Here is an 18,440-nt window from a genome sequence, read left to right as displayed (position 1 = left end):
TACGAAACTGCTGGATGTTGAGAGCAGGAGAGGTCACTGCGGGAGACTTCAAATAGACTGGTGAAATCTCAAATACTGTATGTAAGACAAGACAAGATCAGATCAGGAAACATTCAGGCAATATGGTGGACAAATAAATATTAGGCAGGCAGCATTTACAATAAAGTAGGCAAGCCGAGGTCAGATGAGACAGTGTTCAGGCTATGCAGTAAATAAGCTGAGGTTGCAGCCCAGTGGAACAATCATGAGTTGTTTTAAGACTGGTTAAAGCAAATAAAGTAGAACTAGGGCAAGGGACTACAAGCTGATTCTCTATGATCTGTGACCTGTACCTCGCAACTGAATTTAAATGTGCCTCCTGGCTCCTGCAGGTCAGAGGTAAGTTTCCTTTAACAATTAACAGCTGCATAATGAGTCTAAAAAGGTTAGAACCTTTGACGACCTGAATAAGTAAGTCCCTTAACTTTGTTGGTATTCTTTGGTTAGATATGAGATGTAAAGTTAAGTGAACCTCAGGCCTAGTCACAGTGCAATTATGCAAACCAATCAGTTTAATGGCCTGTTTCCACTACACACTTTGCTATGTGGAAACCACACCGCATTGCAACGCAAAAAAACTGCAACCAATTCACATCAATGGAAAGTACGCGATCTGGCACGATGGGATGCAGGGGAATTCATGAATAGCATGCTGCAGTTTTTCACAGCACGCATCCAATTACCCGTAACCGCTGATGCCAATCTGGTTGTATGGACGACAACCGAAAGTAGGGATGATCGGAAAGTGCAATTTCCGGTCCACCAGAATTGCAGAATTCCGCCAACGCAAAATTCCGTAAATGCTACATACCGTCAGAATTTTTCCAAATTCCGCGGAATTCCATAACGACGGAAAAAAAAAATCTCTCTCAATCTCTCTCTCACTGTTCATGGACCTTGTCTTCCAGGGATTTGAAGGCTGTCAAAAGCAAGCTCTCATGCATTGGCCAGGAATCGAACACAGGTAAACTGCTTGGAAGGCAGCTATGCTCACCACTATACCACCAACGCTACATGCTGAAACCAGCCCAGCATGTACCATTGTGATATACCCAAGAGAAAAATGAGCTTGCTTATTTGCCTAATTTGCTAGATGAAAGCAGTGGGACACCTGGTGCTACTGCTTACAGGCTTCAATTCAAGACTTTAGAAATATCATGTGCCCCCCTGGATGATGCTGGTGTAACACACACAGCAAAGGACAGCACTATGAAGTCTGGAAGATTCCAGGGCAAGGGTGGGAAGGATGAAAAGCTAGGTGGCCATGCAACCATTCCTGCTAACCTAAAGCTTACTTGTGTCTTACAACACATTGGCTTAAGACTTTACCAAATCCAATGCTCCAATATGGGGAAGCTTCTCTGTTTGCAGTTTTTTTTTTTTTTGAAATGTGGTGTCACAGTTCACTCATCTCTTCAACTACAAGAAAGGCCCAGGAGTAGTCTTAGCTACCGTAATATCTATGTTATGGCAGGGCCCTTATTACACTTTCTCTTACAGGGCTATGGAAACCGTTTTGCCCATGCGATAAAGCGAGATGCAAAAATGAAACCATGCCTAGCAGAGGATGGTTTCGATCCATCAACCTCTGGGTTATGGGCCCAGCACACTTCCACTGCACCACTCTGCTTATGCTTGTATATTACCTTCAAGTTTAAGAAGGGTACAACATTAGTTGAAATAGTTACACTACTATCCATGTTACAACAAGGCCCTAATGACACTTTCTCTTATGGGGCTATGTCAACCGATTGGCCCATGTGGTAAAGGAAGGTGTAAAAACCAAAATACACCTAGCAGAGGATGGTTTCAATCCATCAACCTCTGGGCTATGGGCCCAGCACGCTTCCGCTGTGCCACTCTGCTGCCACACAGTGAATGCTTCGTTGTAGGAAAAAGTGGCATTAAACTTATTGTAACAGACTTACTTCCTCCCTCCAAAAGACACACATACATCATCATAAAATCATTTAGCAGTGACTGCATGCACAGTATCTGTGGTGAAATCGGTTAGTGTGTTGGAAGTCATTGGAAGTCTTAAGCCAATGTGTTGTAAGACACAAGTAAGCTTTAGGTTAGCAGGAATGGTTGCATGGCCACCTAGCTTTTCATCCTTCCCACCCTTGCCCTGGAATCTTCCAGACTTCAAATTGCTGTCCTTTGCTGTGTGTGTTACACCAGCATCATCCAGGGGGGCACGTGATCTTTCTGAAGTCTTTAATTGAAGCCTGTAAGCAGTATCACAAATGTGTCCCACTGCTTTCATCTAGCAAATTAGGCAAATAAGCAAGCTCATTTTTCTCTTGGGTATATCACAATGGTACATGCTAGGCTGGCTTCAGCATGTAGTGTTGGTGGTATAGTGGTGAGCATAGCTGCCTTCAAAGCAGGTGACCTGGGTTTGATTCCTGGCCAATCTATGTGAGGTTGCTTTTGACATCCTAAAAATCCCTAAACAAGCTAATTTTTCTCTTGGATATATCACAATAGTACATGCTAGGCTGGCATCTGCATGTAGTGTTGGTGGTATAGTGGTGAGCATAGCTGCCTTCCAAGCAGTTGACCTGGCTTTGATTCCTGGCCAATGCATGTGAGCTTGCTTTTGACAGCCTACAAATCCCTGGAAGACAAGATCAATGGAGAGTGAGATTTTTTCAGCCGTAACGGAAATTGCATTTCCGATCATCTCTACACTCTAGGACTTGATGCCTTTGAACTGAAATTTCAGTTTAAAACCGTCATCGGATACCGGTGGAGTAACACAGGCACTGCATCACGGGCGTAACAATAGGGGATGCAGCCCATGCTCTCGTGGGGGGGCGGACCCCCCCTTGGGGCCCGCTCATGGCCATTTTTGGGGGGCTGGAGGGGTCGCAGCATGAGGGGAGAGCTTGGTGGCACGTCGGGGGGGAGGAGGGACGGTCCCCCCCCCCTCCCTCCCCTCAGGCTGTCCCCTCTGAGCTCCCCTCCAGCATTGAATAAAGTGTATGCAGGCGGCGGGGCAGCTGCAGATACATACCTTCCGTGTGCTCCAGCGTGGATGTTTCTCCCTCTAGTGTCTGATGCGATTTCCTGTTCTACAAATCCCTAAACAAGCTCATTTTTCTCTTGGGTATGTCACAATAGTACATGCTAGGCTGGCTTCTGCATGTAGTGTTGGTGGTATAGTGGTGAGCATAGCTGCCTTCAAAGCAGTTGACCTGGGTTCAATTCCTGGCCAATGTATGTGAGGTTGCGTTTGACATCCTACACATCCCTAGAAGACAAGACAAGCGAGGAGGAGGAGGAAGGGAAAAAAAGGCACAAGAACAAGATTAGCTCAAATTGGAAGATTCCAGGGCAAGGGTGGGAAGGATGAAAAGCTAGGTGGCCATGCAACCATTCCTGCTAACCTAAAGCTTACTTGTGTCTTACAACACATTGGCTTAAGACTTTACCAAATCCAATGCTCCAATATGGGGAAGCTTCTCTGTTTGCAGTTTTTTTTTTTTTTTTGAAATGTGGTGTCACAGTTCACTCATCTCTTCAACTACAAGAAAGGCCCAGGAGTAGTCTTAGCTACCATAATATCTATGTTACGGCAGGGACCTTATTACGCTTTCTCTTACAGGGCTATGGAAACCGTTTTGCCCATGCGATAAAGCGAGATGCAAAAATGAAACCATGCCTAGCAGAGGATGGTTTCGATCCATCAACCTCTGGGTTATGGGCCCAGCACACTTCCACTGCACCACTCTGCTTACGCTTGTATATTACCTTCAAGTTTAAGAAGGGTACAACATTAGTTGAAATAGTTACACTACTATCCATGTTACAACAAGGCCCTAATGACACTTTCTCTTATGGGGCTATGTCAACCGATTGGCCCATGTGGTAAAGGAAGGTGTAAAACCAAAATACACCTAGCAGAGGATGGTTTCAATCCATCAACCTCTGGGCTATGGGCCCAGCGCGCTTCCGCTGTGCCACTCTGCTGCCACACAGTGAATGCTTCGTTGTAGGAAAAAGTGGCATTAAACTTATTGTAACAGACTTACTTCCTCCCTCCAAAAGACACACATACATCCTCATAAAATCAATTAGCAGTGACTGCATGCACAGTATCTGTGGTGAAATCGGTTAGTGTGTTGGAAGTCATTGGAAGTCTTAAGCCAATGTGTTGTAAGACACAAGTAAGCTTTAGGTTAGCAGGAATGGTTGCATGGCCACCTAGCTTTTCATCCTTCCCACCCTTGCCCTGGAATCTTCCAGACTTCAAATTGCTGTCCTTTGCTGTGTGTGTTACACCAGCATCATCCGGGGGGCACATGATCTTTCTGAAGTCTTTAATGGAAGCCTGTAAGCAGTATCACAAATGTGTCCCACTGCTTTCATCTAGCAAATTAGGCAAATAAGCAAGCTCATTTTTCTCTTGGGTATATCACAATGGTACATGCTAGGCTGGCTTCAGCATGTAGTGTTGGTGGTATAGCGGTGAGCATAGCTGCCTTCAAAGCAGGTGATCTGGGTTTGATTCCTGGCCAATCTATGTGAGGTTGCTTTTGACATCCTAAAAATCCCTAAACAAGCTTATTTTTCTCTTGGATATATCACAATAGTACATGCTAGGCTGGCTTCAGCATATAGTGTTGGTGGTATAGTGGTGAGCATAGCTGCCTTCCAAGCAGTTGACCTGGCTTTGATTCCTGGCCAATGCATGTGAGCTTGCTTTTGACAGCCTACAAATCCCTGGAAGACAAGATCAATGGAGAGTGAGATTTTTTCAGCCGTAACGGAAATTGCATTTCCGATCATCTCTACACTCTAGGACTTGATGCCTTTGAACTGAAATTTCAGTTTAAAACCGTCATCGGATACCGGTGGAGTAACACAGGCACTGCATCACGGGCGTAACAATAGGGGATGCAGCCCATGCTCTCGTGGGGGGGGGGGGGGCGGACCCCCCCTTGGGGCCCGCTCATGGCCATTTTTGGGGGGCTGGAGGGGTCGCAGCATGAGGGGAGAGCTTGGTGGCACGTCGGGGGGGGGGGGGGGGGGAGGAGGGACGGTCCCCCCCCTCCCTCACCTCAGGCTGTCCCCTCTGAGCTCCCCTCCAGCATTGAATAAAGTGTATGCAGGCGGCGGGGCAGCTGCAGATACATACCTTCCGTGTGCTCCAGCGTGGATGTTTCTCCCTCTAGTGTCTGATGCGATTTCCTGTTCTACAAATCCCTAAACAAGCTCATTTTTCTCTTGGGTATGTCACAATAGTACATGCTAGGCTGGCTTCTGCATGTAGTGTTGGTGGTATAGTGGTGAGCATAGCTGCCTTCAAAGCAGTTGACCTGGGTTCGATTCCTGGCCAATGTATGTGAGGTTGCTTTTGACATCCTACACATCCCTAGAAGACAAGACAAGCGAGGAGGAGGAGGAAGGAAAAAAAAGGCACAAGAACAAGATTAGCTCTCAAAAGAGCTGTTGTGGGGTGCTATTTTAGGAATAAGAATCAGCTAACAAGCTTAAAAGAGCCTAACTAATGTTTCCCTATGAGAGTCTGCCAGCAGCTTTCCCTTCACTAAATTAATACAGGGACACGAACGACTATAATGGCCAGCGCTGCCTGCCTTATATAAGGGGGGGGGGGGGGTGGCTCCAGGAGATAGTGTAGCCTGATTGGCTACAATGGGCCTGCTGACTGTGATGTAGAGGGTCAAAGTTGACCCTAATGGTGCACTATGGGGGCAAACCAAACTTCCGGGAAAGTTCGCGTTCGCATGCGATCGCGAACCACCCAAAGTTCGCCTGGAACCGTTCGCCGGCGAACCGTTCGGGCCATCTCTATATAGCATTGACATCTCTTGCAGCACTTTACAGAGCACATAGTCATGTCATTTACTGAACTCAGAGGAGCGCACAATCTAATCCACATCACAGTCTAATATCCTACCATAATACTATTAGGTATTTATATATAGGGATGATCGGAAAGAGCAAATTCCGTTTTCGCTGGAAATCACGGATTCCGTCAGTGTTAAATTCCATCGCTATAAAAATTCCGCCGGATTTGTACGAAATTCCGCGAAAAAATCGCTAAAGTTACCTTGTTTATCCTATAGACCCTATTAACTGGTCCTTTTCCTCCCTCCTCCCTCCTCCCTCCCGGAGGGAGGAGGGTCTCATCTTCCAGGGAATTGTACTATTTCAAAAGCCAGCTTACATACCGTGGCTGGGAATTGAACCCAGGTCTGAGTGTGTGGTAGGTAACTCACTTAACCACTATACCACCAACAACACTACATGCTGAAGCCAGCCTAGCATGTACCATTATGATCAATCCAAGAGAAAAATTACCTTGCTTAATTCACGGAATTGCACTATTTCAAAAGCCAGCTTTCATACCGTGGCTGGAAATTGAACCCAGGTCTGAGTGTGTGGTAGGTAACTCACTTAACCACTATACCACCAACAACACTACATGCTGAAGCCAGCCTAGCATGTACCATTATGATCAATCCAAGAGAAAAATTAGCTTGCTTAATCCACGGAATTGTACTATTTCAAAAGCCATCTTACATACCGTGGCTGGGAATGTAACCCAGGTCTGAGCGTGTGGTAGGTAACTCACTTAACCACTAAACCACCAACAACACTACATGCTGAAGCCAGCCTAGCATGTACCATTATGATCACTCCAAGAGAAAAATTAGCTTGCTTAAGGATTTGTAGCATGTCAAAAGCCAACTCACATTGGCCGGGAATTGAACCCAGGTCTAGTGCTTGGTAGGCTGCTATCCTAACCATTATACCACCAACACAACACACTACAGTATGTAAGCTGGCTTTTGAAATAGTAAAATTCCGTGGATTAAGCAAGCTCATTTTTCTCTTTGATATATCATAATGGTACATGCTAGGCTGGCCTAAGCATGTAGTGTTGTTGGTGGTATAGTGGTTAAGTGAGTTACTTACCACACACTGCGACCTGGGTTCAATTCCCAGCCACGGTATGTAAGCTGGCTTTTGAAATAGTACAATTCCCTGGAAGATGAGACCCTCCTCCCTCAAGGAGGAAGAAGGAAGAGAGGATGGAAGGATCAGGTAGAAATTAGTTAGGTGAGGAAATAAATTTAAATTCCGCAGAATTGTTAAATTTTCCGCGGAAGTCCGTTTTATAGCTATAGCAATTCCGTTCCGACCATCGGAATCGGAATTGACCAAATTCCGGCCCGAATCCAGCGACCATCCCTATTTATATAGCATTGACATCATCCCTATTTATATAGCATTGACATCATCTGCAGCACATTACAGAGTACATAGTCATGTCACTGACTGTCCTCAGAGGAGCTCACAATCTAATCCTACCATAGTCATAGTCTAATGTCCTACCATATTATTATTATGTATTTATATAGCACTGACATCTTCTGCAGCACTTTACAGAGTACATAGTCACAACACTGAGTGTCCTCAGAGGAGCTCACTACCTAATCCTTGCCATGGTCTTATGCCTAGGGCCAGTTTTTAGGGGAAAGACATTAGCTCTATGTTTTTATTCACCCAGAAGTCCCTTACAAGGCCCGCTAATTACTCCACCCCCTTTGAAACCAAAATGTTAGGTGTTCAGATTTTATGACCATCTCGTCCAGGAAAAATAAGAAATTGGGCTGGCAACCCTGCATTAAGTCTTTAATATATAAATGGTGGCGGGCACGGGTGTGGGAGAGCACAGCAGCTAATGGGTGGGCCCGGGGGGACCAGGCCTGATGATGTGTGAGGGGCGGCAAAATTTCTGATGGCGGCCCTGCTCCAGGCATTGCTATAGTCACAATGAACAGTGCGGTCTATGCGGCGCCCAAAGAACCAGGCACATAGAGGCATCCAAATTACCTGCTTTGGCCCTAAACAATATCAGATTTTTTTTATGCGCTTATATCTAAATTCCCGTCAAAGGTCTGTTGCTAAAGTTTACAAAAACGTTGCAGTGTATTGCAGGTAATGCAAAGTCACAGAAAAAAATGCATGAGTAAATGGTGATTTATAATTAATTAGTACGAGACTCTTCCACTGTGTTGATTGCAAAAGCTTCCCTGCTGTGTCCTAATGATTCCATAAAAGTCAAGTTCTGCAGTAACAATCTGTTTAAGCAGAAATCGTATTACTTTTACTATTATTCAAAATATTTTAAGTTTACTGCTTAAACTTGCATTTTCGATATAGTATTTAAGATTTTTTTTCTAGTTGTTCATCTTGCAGGTATGTTCAAATTTAAAAGTTTGAATTCAATCAAACCAAAGTAATTCATTATAGATTGATATTTCTGTTTTTATCTACCAAATAACTTAGACAGTATTGCTTAAGCACTGAGTAATGAGAACATTGAATGGCGATAGGGAAATCAATACTTTTTAATTATGCTACAAATCAAAACTGCAATTTTTAATGATTATCTTTGTAATATGCAGGGATGAATAAAAAGTTGAATGCAGCTATTACAGGCATACGAAAATGGAAAATAGTGTATAACTTCAAATTTTATAAATAAACAGAGAACTTTGGAACTGCGGAAGTTTATCAGACCAAGGAAACGAGGGGGGGGGGGAGTGACCCCTGTAATTGGATATGCGAAGGGGGGGGGGGGTGTAATACATCCCATGATGTGAATATGCTGCACTGCTGGATCAAGGTTGGATAACAACCTTTCTTCATACTGTCTTTTCATTTTGCCTTTCTTTTTCTTCCCCTCTATGCTTCTCTTTCCTCCTAATTGTTTTAACAGTTTCAGAGGTTAAAGTGAACCTCCGGACTAAAAATCTACTCAGCAGAACTGAAAAGGTTTGGTGTTTCTTTAACAGTTTCACAGCATCAGAACTTTGTTTTTCTTACCAAAGCATCATTTTTAGCTGCATTTTTATCTAAGCTCCACCCATCAAAGAAAAAAAGCCCAGGCTTTTTTTCCCTGATGCTGCGCAGAGCATGATGAGATTTCCTATGTTGTTATTCACGTTGCCTAGCAACTAGGAGAGGTGCTCAGGACACAGGACAGTTGGGACTGTGTCTCATGCTCCCTGTCACCTCCTTTCAACCAAAAAGATGGCTGCCATCATGAAATCAAACCTTTGCCTGTTCTTTTAAAACAGTGTGGGTAAGAGATTATATTACCTATCTATTTTAATTAACATAACTAATGTAACTTAATGACAGTACGTTTGTTTAGGCTGGAGTTCCTCTTTAAACAGCGACTTGTGCACACAATGGGGCCTTGTGGGAAAGCAGGTACAAACTTGAAACCAACACAGCTATTGCAACTTCTCTGTGCCTCCACGTTTGAAAAACAACAGTCCAATCTTGTTCATCACAAGCAAAGAAAAACGTGGGCACCAGTAAAATGCACACCTCTGTGTTTAATGATGCATTGCAGCAAACATTCCAACAGATTTGACAGTAAAAAGGCAATACTTCACCCCATCCAGGTGCACCCAGCATAGAGACCCCTCGGTCAACAATTGTTTCACATCAGAGATGCATCATTAAGGACCCTTAGTGATCTTGGCAGCGTGGGACGGAGCTCCACGCCAACAGGACAGCGCTTCCCTTTAAAGAACTTCCGGGTGCGCTCACATGATCCTGCCGGCCAATCAGATTTACCTGTACGCATGACGCAGCCACATGCATACAAAAGTACGCATGCGCATACGACATATGTGGGCTAGCTGCCACCCACGGCTGAACGTCACATTCCTTGCGTCCATTCATCCGCGTGGGATATATTATGCTGCTAGACCCTTGCAAAAAAATGATTGCCTCTTTGTACAGGGTTACTGATCAACCAGGGGGAACAATGGCCAGGCGACCCATGCATCTAACCTGGAAGAATCATTCCGATAGGAGACACAGTAATTCATACATATAAATAATCACAAGAACCATTAGTAAAGAGTGAGAAAGGGTCACCAAGTGTAATGAAACAAGAAAGACAACACCTCAAATTCAGCCCCAGAGGGAGATCTATCCAGAAGATCTATATTAGTATTAGCTCAATTATTCACATTACCCTCCCACTTAAATAGCCCCTCCTATACATAGACCCTACCCTAAATATAGATTGATATTTCTGTTTTTATCTACCAAATAACTTAGACAGTATTGCTTAAAGGGATACTGTAGGGGGGTCAGGGGAAAATGAGTTGAACTTACCCGGGGCTTCTAACGGTCCCCCGCAGACATCCTGTGTTGGCGCAGCCACTCACCGATGCTCCGGCCCCGCCTCCGGTTCACTTCTGGAATTTCAGACTTTAAAGTCTGAAAACCACTGCGCCTACGTTGCCGTGTCCTCGCTCCCGCTGATGTCATCAAGAGCGCACAGTGCAGGCCCAGTATGGTCTGTGTCTGCGCAGTACACTCCTCGTGACATCAGCGGGAGCGAGGACACGGGCGTGCAGGCGCAGTGGTTTTCTGACTTTAAAGTCAGAAATTCCAGAAGTGAACTGGAGGCGGGGCCGGAGCATCGGTGAGTGGCTGCGCCAACACAGGATGTCTGCTGGGGACCATTAGAAGCCCCGGGTAAATTCAGCTCATTTTACCCCGACCCCCCTACAGTATCTCTTTAAGCACTGAGTAATGAGAACATTGAATGGCAATAGGGAAATCAATACTTTTTAATTATGCTACAATTCAAAACTGCAATTTTGAATGATTATCTTTGTAATATGCAGGAATGAATAAAAAGTTGAATGCAGCTATTACAGGCATACGAAAATGGAAAATAGTGTATAACTTCAAATTTTATAAATAAACAGAGAACTTTGGAACTGTGGAAGTTTATCAGACCAAGAAATCGGGGGGGGGGGGGGGGGGGGATTGACCCCTGTAATTGGATATGGGAAGGGGGGGTGTAATACATCCCATGATGTGAATATGCTGCACTGCTGGATCAAGGTTGGATAACAACCTCCCTTTCTTCATACTGTCTTTACATTTTGCCTTTCTTTTTATTCCCCTCTATGCTTTTCCTTCCTCCTAATTGTTTTACCTATCCTCTTTGCTCCCCTTTCCTCCATAATTCCATGTATCTATTGAACCTCATCTGCATAGTGTAATTAGTGTTGGGCGAACACCTGGATGTTCGGGTTCGGGAAAGTTCGCCGAACATGGCCGCAATGTTCGGCATGTTCGGGCCGAACCCCGAACTCCCCGAACATCCCGCTTTTGGGGGCCCTATGGGGTCGCAGGCATAAGGGGGGAGCATGCCCCGATCGCGGGGGGGGGGGGGGGGTCGGAAATTCCCCCCACCCCCTCCGCTAGCGCTCCCCCCTCTGCCCGCTTCCCCATACAAAAGTTTCAGGAAGTACCGGTCCGGTGGTAGTGGGTGGCTGGCAGTGGGCGGCACTGTGAAGTGAGTGACTGAGGAGGAGGAGTCCGGAGAGTGACGCGTTGAGGGAGGCCGGGCAGCGGGCGGTTCAGCAGTAGTACGGTACTACTGCTGAACCGCCCGCTGCCCGGCCTCCCTCAACGCGTCACTCTCCTCCTCAGTCACTCACTTCACAGTGCCGCCCACTGCCAGCCACCCACTACCACCGGACCGGTACTTCCTGAAACTTTTGTATGGGGAAGCGGGCAGAGGGGGGAGCGCTAGCGGAGGGGGTGGGGGGAATTTTCGACCCCACGCGATCGGGGCATGCTCCCCCCTTATGCCTGCGACCCCATAGGGGGGGGCAGTATTCGGCCGAACAGGGCCCTGTTCGGCGGCCAATTAGTAGTTCGGGGTTAGTAGTTCGGGGCGAACCCGAACTTAAAAGGCCGAACACCATCAGGTGTTCGGCCGAACTCGAACATCACCCGAACAGGGTGATGTTCTGCAGAACCCGAACAGTGGCGAACACTGTTCGCCCAACACTAAGTGTAATGTAATTCTTCTTCATGGTTAGTAGTTAGTAGATACATTTGTGATAGGACTCCTATGCATAAGGTGTTACCATGCCAATTCTTTTGCAATCATGTGTTAATGTAACCAGTGCTGCTCATCCAGATTCCGGATATCCGGGTAACCCGGATATCCAACCTTTTTTCAGCTATCCGATTCAGATTCGGATACCGGATTTCTGTAGAAATCCGGATAGCTATCTGCGGATAGTTGGCTGGCAATGCGGATATCCACGGGTATCCGCAGATATCCGCAGAAATCCTACTATTGAGATACTGTATGACGTCCAGGAGGTCATTGAGCCAATCAGAGGGCTCCCAGCAGAAGCCCTAGCAACCAATCACAGAAGGGAACACTGGCCAGCCCCCCCCCCCCCCTGTATAATAAGGAGGGCTGCCATGATTAGAGATGGGCCGAACGGTTCGCCGGCGAACAGTTCCAGGCGAACTTTGGTGGTTCGCGTTCGCCTGGACCAGGCAAACTTTTGCGGAAGTTTGATTCGCCTCATAATGCACTATGAGGGTCAACTTTGACCCTCTGCATCACAGTCAGCAGGCACATTGTAGCCATTCAGGCTACACTAAGCCCTGGAGCCCCCCCCCTTATATAAGGCAGGCTTGCCGGCCATTACACTCACTTGTGTGCCTGCTAGAGACAGACTAGGGACAGCTGCTGCAGACTGGTTCTCCTAGGGAAAGATTAGTTAGGCTCTTGGTCTTGGCTTGCTCCTGGCTGATTGTTATTGCTAAAATAGCACCCCTCAACAGCTCTTTTGAGAGCTAATGTTTTCCAGATGTGTTTTTTTGTGTGTTGCTCACTGACATTATACAGCCCTATCTGTTTGCAGCTGGACCTTGGTAATTGTTATTACTGTGCCAGCCAGGCCCTGCCTAACTATCTATACTGGGACACCTACCTATGCCTAGCTAACTACTGGGACACCTATCTATGCCTACCTATCTATACTGGGTCTCCTACCTATGCCTAGCTAACTACTGGGACACCTACCTATGCCTACCTACCTATATTGGGTCTCCTACCTATGCCTAGCTAACTACTGGAACACCTACCTATGCCTACCTACCTATACTGGGTCTCCTACCTATGCCTAGCTAACTACTGGGACACCTACCTATGCCTACCTACCTATACTGGGACTCCTACCTATGCCTAGCTAACTACTGAGGCACCTATCTATGCCTACCTACTTATACTGGGTCTCCTACCTATGCCTACCTACCTATACTGGGTCTCCTACCTATGCCTAGCTAACTACTGGGTCTCCTACCTATGTCTAGCTAACTACTGAGGCACCTACCTACCTATACTGGGACTCCTACCTATGCCTACCTACCTATACTGGGTCTCCTACCTATGCCTAGCTAACTACTGGGTCTCCTACCGATGCCTAGCTAACTACTGAGGCACCTACCTATGCCTACCTACCTATACTGGGACTCCTACCTATGCCTACCTACCTATACTGGGACTCCTACCTATGCCTACCTACATACAAGAAGATAATAAGGTCGTAGCTTCATTGTGGACAGACCAAATTTGATCAGCTGGACAGTTACTGTTGTTCTATCATTGAGCTACCACAGCCCGGCGACCATATGGGCTGGAAAACTGCCACGGCCTGCACTCTGGCCATGTTGCGCATCAGTCCAGCACGGCCGTCACTACGCAAACAGCTGTTTACAACAACAACAACAACAACAACAAATAACATTTGTAAAGCGCTTTTCTCCCGTGGGACTCAAAGCGCATAAGCATGGCTCAGACCATCGTGGTACAGAGGAAGAAATTTTATAAGTCTGGAAATGCCAGACTAAACAGGTGGCTTTTCAGTCTGGATTTGAATAGCTCCAGGGATGGTGCTGTCTTTACTGGGTGTGGTAGGGAGTTCCAGAGAGTAGGGGCAGCATGGCAGAAGGCTCTATCTCCAGATTTTTTGAGGTGCACTCTGGGAGTGACCAAGTTTACAGAACTTGCTGATCTGAGGTTGTGAGAGGTGTGGTGCAGCTTTAGCAAGTCCTTCATGTATCCAGGGCCCAGACTGTGAAGGGATTTGAATGTCAGCAGTCCAATCTTGAAGAGTATTCTCCATTCTACTGGTAGCCAGTGCAGTGAGCGAAGGATCGGTGTAATGTGACAGTGGCGAGGCTGGTTTGTTAGCAATCTGGCAGCAGAATTCTGCACTAATTGCAGGCGACGCAGGTCCTTTTTGGGGAGGCCAACATAAAGGGCATTGCAGTAGTCCAGTCGTGATGTGATGAAGGCGTGGACTAGTGTTGGGCGAACATCTAGATGTTCGGGTTCGGGCCGAACAGGCCGAACATGGCCGCGATGTTCGGGTGTTCGTCCCGAACTCCGAACATAATGGAAGTCAATGGGGACCTGAACTTTTGTGCTTTGTAAAGCCTCCTTACATGCTACATACCCCAAATTTACAGGGTATGTGCACCTTGGGAGTGGGTACAAGAGGAAAAAAAATTTAGCAAAAAGAGCTTATAGTTTTTGAGAAAATCGATTTTAAAGTTTCAAAGGGAAAACTGTCTTTTAAATGCGGGAAATGTCTGTTTTCTTTGCACAGGTAACATGCTTTTTGTCGGCATGCAGTCATAAATGTAATACATATCAGGCATGGTCGGAATAGCCGATTTCCGTTTCCGGCACAATTCCGCATTCCGTCATATAGAAATTCCGTTACCGTTCCATTCCGACGGTATACCGGGGCAGTTCCGCGGAATTCCGACTTATACGGAATTCCGTCGGAAAAATTTTAAAATCTCTCTCTCTCTCTCTCTCTCCATCCATATCATGCAGTAGGGAATTGCAGATTTTCAAAACAGTTTATATACCATAGCTGGGATTTGAACCCAGGACCTAGTGTGTAGTAGGTATCTGTCTTACCCTCTAGACCATGACCCACACTACATGCTAAAGCTGGCGGTAGCATAAACCATACTTCCATTATGATCAATTCGATAGAAAAAGTAGCATGGTTAAGGATTTGTACTTTTTGAAAAGCATGCTTATATACCATAGCTGGGATTTGAACCCAGGACCTAGTGTGTAGTAGGTATCTGTCTTACCCTCTAGACCAGTGTTTCTCAACATTTTATTTGTATGTACCCCTTTTCAAAACTCTGTACTCACCAAGTACCCCCTGGCATAGTAAACATTATCACAAGTACCCCTTGACAAATATATATTTAATTGTAGTACATAATAATTGGTTCTAAACCATTTCCAAGCATTTACTATTGCGTTTAATTAGCTAAAATACTAATTTGGTGTTGTTTAACTAAGATTTATGAATTTCTAAAACTCTACATTTGTTATTCTTGGTTAAGTATATCAAGGCCGAGTACCCCCTGTAACCATCAGAAGTACCCCCTGGGGTACGCGTACCACACGTTGAGAACCTAGGCTCTAGACCATGACCCACACTACATGCTAAAGCTGGCGGTAGCATAAACCATACTTCTATTATGATCAATTCGATAGAAAAAGTAGCATGATTAAGGATTTGTACTTTTTGAAAAGCATGCTTATATACCATAGCTGGGATTTGAACCCAGGACCTAGTGTGTAGGAGTTATCTGTCTTAACCTCTAGACCATGACCCACACTACATGCTAAAGCTGGCGGTAGCATAAACCATACTTCCATTATGATCAATTTGATAGAAAAAGTAGCATGATTAAGGATTTGTACTTTTTGAAAAGCATGCTTATATACCATAGCTGGGATTTGAACCCAGGACCTAGTGTGTAGTAGGTATCTGTCTTACCCTCTAGACCATAACCCACACTACATGCTAAAGCTGGCGGTAGCATAAACCATACTTCCATTATGATCAATTCGATAGAAAAAGTAGCATGATTAAGGATTTGTACTTTTTGAAAAGCATGCTTATATACCATAGCTGGGATTTGAACCCAGGACCAGTGTGTAGTAGGTATCTGTCTTACCCTCTAGACCATGAACCACACTGCACAGTAGTAGGTATCTGTCTTACCCACTAGTAAGGCTGAGGCTGGAGAGGCTGCAGCCTCAGGGCGTAGTGTAGGAGGGGGTGCACAATTCATTCAGCTGTCATTCCCAATTGTGTTTGAAGCAGAAAGAAATAAGAAAAGGTGATACATGGCGGCGACTGCAAGCCAGATAAGTAGAGATTAAGGTGTTGGGGGGGGGGGGGGCCTGGGGCACCTCTTAGTGTAATAGCAATCAGTGTGTGACAGCTGGGGTGGGAGGGATGGGGGGGCGCACTTTGCTGTCTCAGCCTTGGGTGTGCCTCTGACCACACTACATGCTAAAGCCTGGCCCTGAGTGTGGTTGATGGTCTAGAGCAGTGGTCCTCAAACTAAGGCCCGCGTGCCGAATGTGGCCCCCTAAGGCTTTCTTACCGGCCCCCCACACAGAAAATGTATTGCTTATAAATGCAGTCAGCTACATCTTTAAATATTGGTGGTCCACATATGGAATAGCAGTGCAGCACCCCCCATCCACATGGAAGCCAGAAAGCAGAAATTTTGCTGGTTTCCAATCAAATTCCACATCAGGTGACACTGCTGTCCAATTGGCTTGCAGATTGTCACCTGGGTATGCTTCACTGTCTGGTTCGCAAAGACTTCTACATCATTTTATGTTTACTCCGGCCCACCAGCGGTCTGAAGTATGTTGACCCGGCCCTCAACCCAAAACGTTTGGGGACCCCTGGTCTAGAGGGTAAGACAGATACCTACTACACACTAGGTCCTGGGTTCAAATCCCAGCTATGGTATATAAGCATGCTTTTCAAAAAGTACAAATCCTTAATCATGCTACTTTTTCTATCGAATTGATCATAATAGAAGTATGGTTTATGCTACCGCTAGCTTTAGCATGTAGGGTGGGTCATGGTCTAGAGGGTAAGACAGATACCTACTACACACTAGGTCCTGGGTTCAAATCCCAGCTATGGTATATAAGCATGCTTTTCAAAAAGTACAAATCCTTAATCATGCTACTTTTTCTATTGAATTGATCATAATGGAAGTATGGTTTATGCTACCGCCAGCTTTAGCATGTAGTGTGGGTCATGGTCTAGAGGGTAAGACAGATACCTACTACACACTAGGTCCTGGGTTCAAATCCCAGCTATGGTATATAAGCATGCTTTTCAAAAAGTACAAATCCTTAATCATGCTACTTTTTCTATCGAATTGATCATAATGGAAGTATGGTTTATGCTACCGCCAGCTTTAGCATGTAGTGTGGGTCATGGTCTAGAGGGTAAGACAGATACCTACTACACACTAGGTCCTGGGTTCAAATCCCAGCTATGGTATATAAGCATGCTTTTCAAAAAGTACAAATCCTTAATCATGCTACTTTTTCTATCGAATTGATCATAATGGAAGTATGGTTTATGCTACCGCCAGCTTTAGCATGTAGTGTGGGTCATGGTCTAGAGGGTAAGACAGATACCTACTACACACTAGGTCCTGGGTTCAAATCCCAGCTTTGGTATATAAGCATGCTTTTCAAAAAGTACAAATCCTTAATCATGCTACTTTTTCTATCGAATTGAAGAGGAGGAGGAGGAGGAGGAAATTTTTTTGTGTTATTCCGGAAAATTCCGTCGGAATTATAAAATTTCCGCGGAATTCCGTTTGAGAGGTATAGGAATTCCGATTTGACTACCGGAATTGGAATTAACCTAATTCCGGCCGGAATCACGGAATTTATAATTCCGCGGAATTTTCCGAGCATCCCTAATACATATAAGAGGTTCCAGGAAAAGGGACCGGTAACGCTAACCCAGCAGCAGCACACGTGATGGAACAGGAGGAGGGTGGCGCAGGAGGAGAAGGCCACGCTTTGTGAGACACAACAACCCAGGCCTTGCATGAGGACAAGAAGCGTGCGGATAGCATGCTTTGTACCGCCATGCAGTCATAAATGTAATAAAGATAAGTGGTTCAATAACAGGGACCACGCGGCAACGCTAACCCAGCAGCAGCAGACGTGATGGAACAGGAGGAGGCGCAGGAGGAGAAGGCCACGCTTTGTGAGACACAACAACCCAGGCCTTGCATGAGGTACCGCCATGCAGTCATAAATGTAATAAAGATAAGTGGTTCAATAAACAGGGACCACGCGGCAACGCTAACCCAGCAGCAGCAGACGTGATGGAACAGGAGGAGGCGCAGGAGGAGAAGGCCACGCTTTGTGAGACACAACAACCCAGGCCTTGCATGAGGTACCGCCATGCAGTCATAAATGTAATAAAGATAAGTGGTTCAATAAACAGGGACCACGCGGCAACGCTAACCCAGCAGCAGCAGACGTGATGGAACAGGAGGAGGCGCAGGAGGAGAAGGCCACGCTTTGTGAGACACAACAACCCAGGCCTTGCATGAGGTACCGCCATGCAGTCATAAATGTAATAAAGATAAGTGGTTCAATAAACAGGGACCATGCGGCAACGCTAACCCAGCAGCAGCAG

The sequence above is a fragment of the Hyperolius riggenbachi genome, chromosome 1 (genome assembly GCF_040937935.1).
Source record: "Hyperolius riggenbachi isolate aHypRig1 chromosome 1, aHypRig1.pri, whole genome shotgun sequence".
Lineage (NCBI taxonomy): Eukaryota > Metazoa > Chordata > Amphibia > Anura > Hyperoliidae > Hyperolius > Hyperolius riggenbachi.
Note: the sequence above shows the minus strand (reverse complement) of the source record.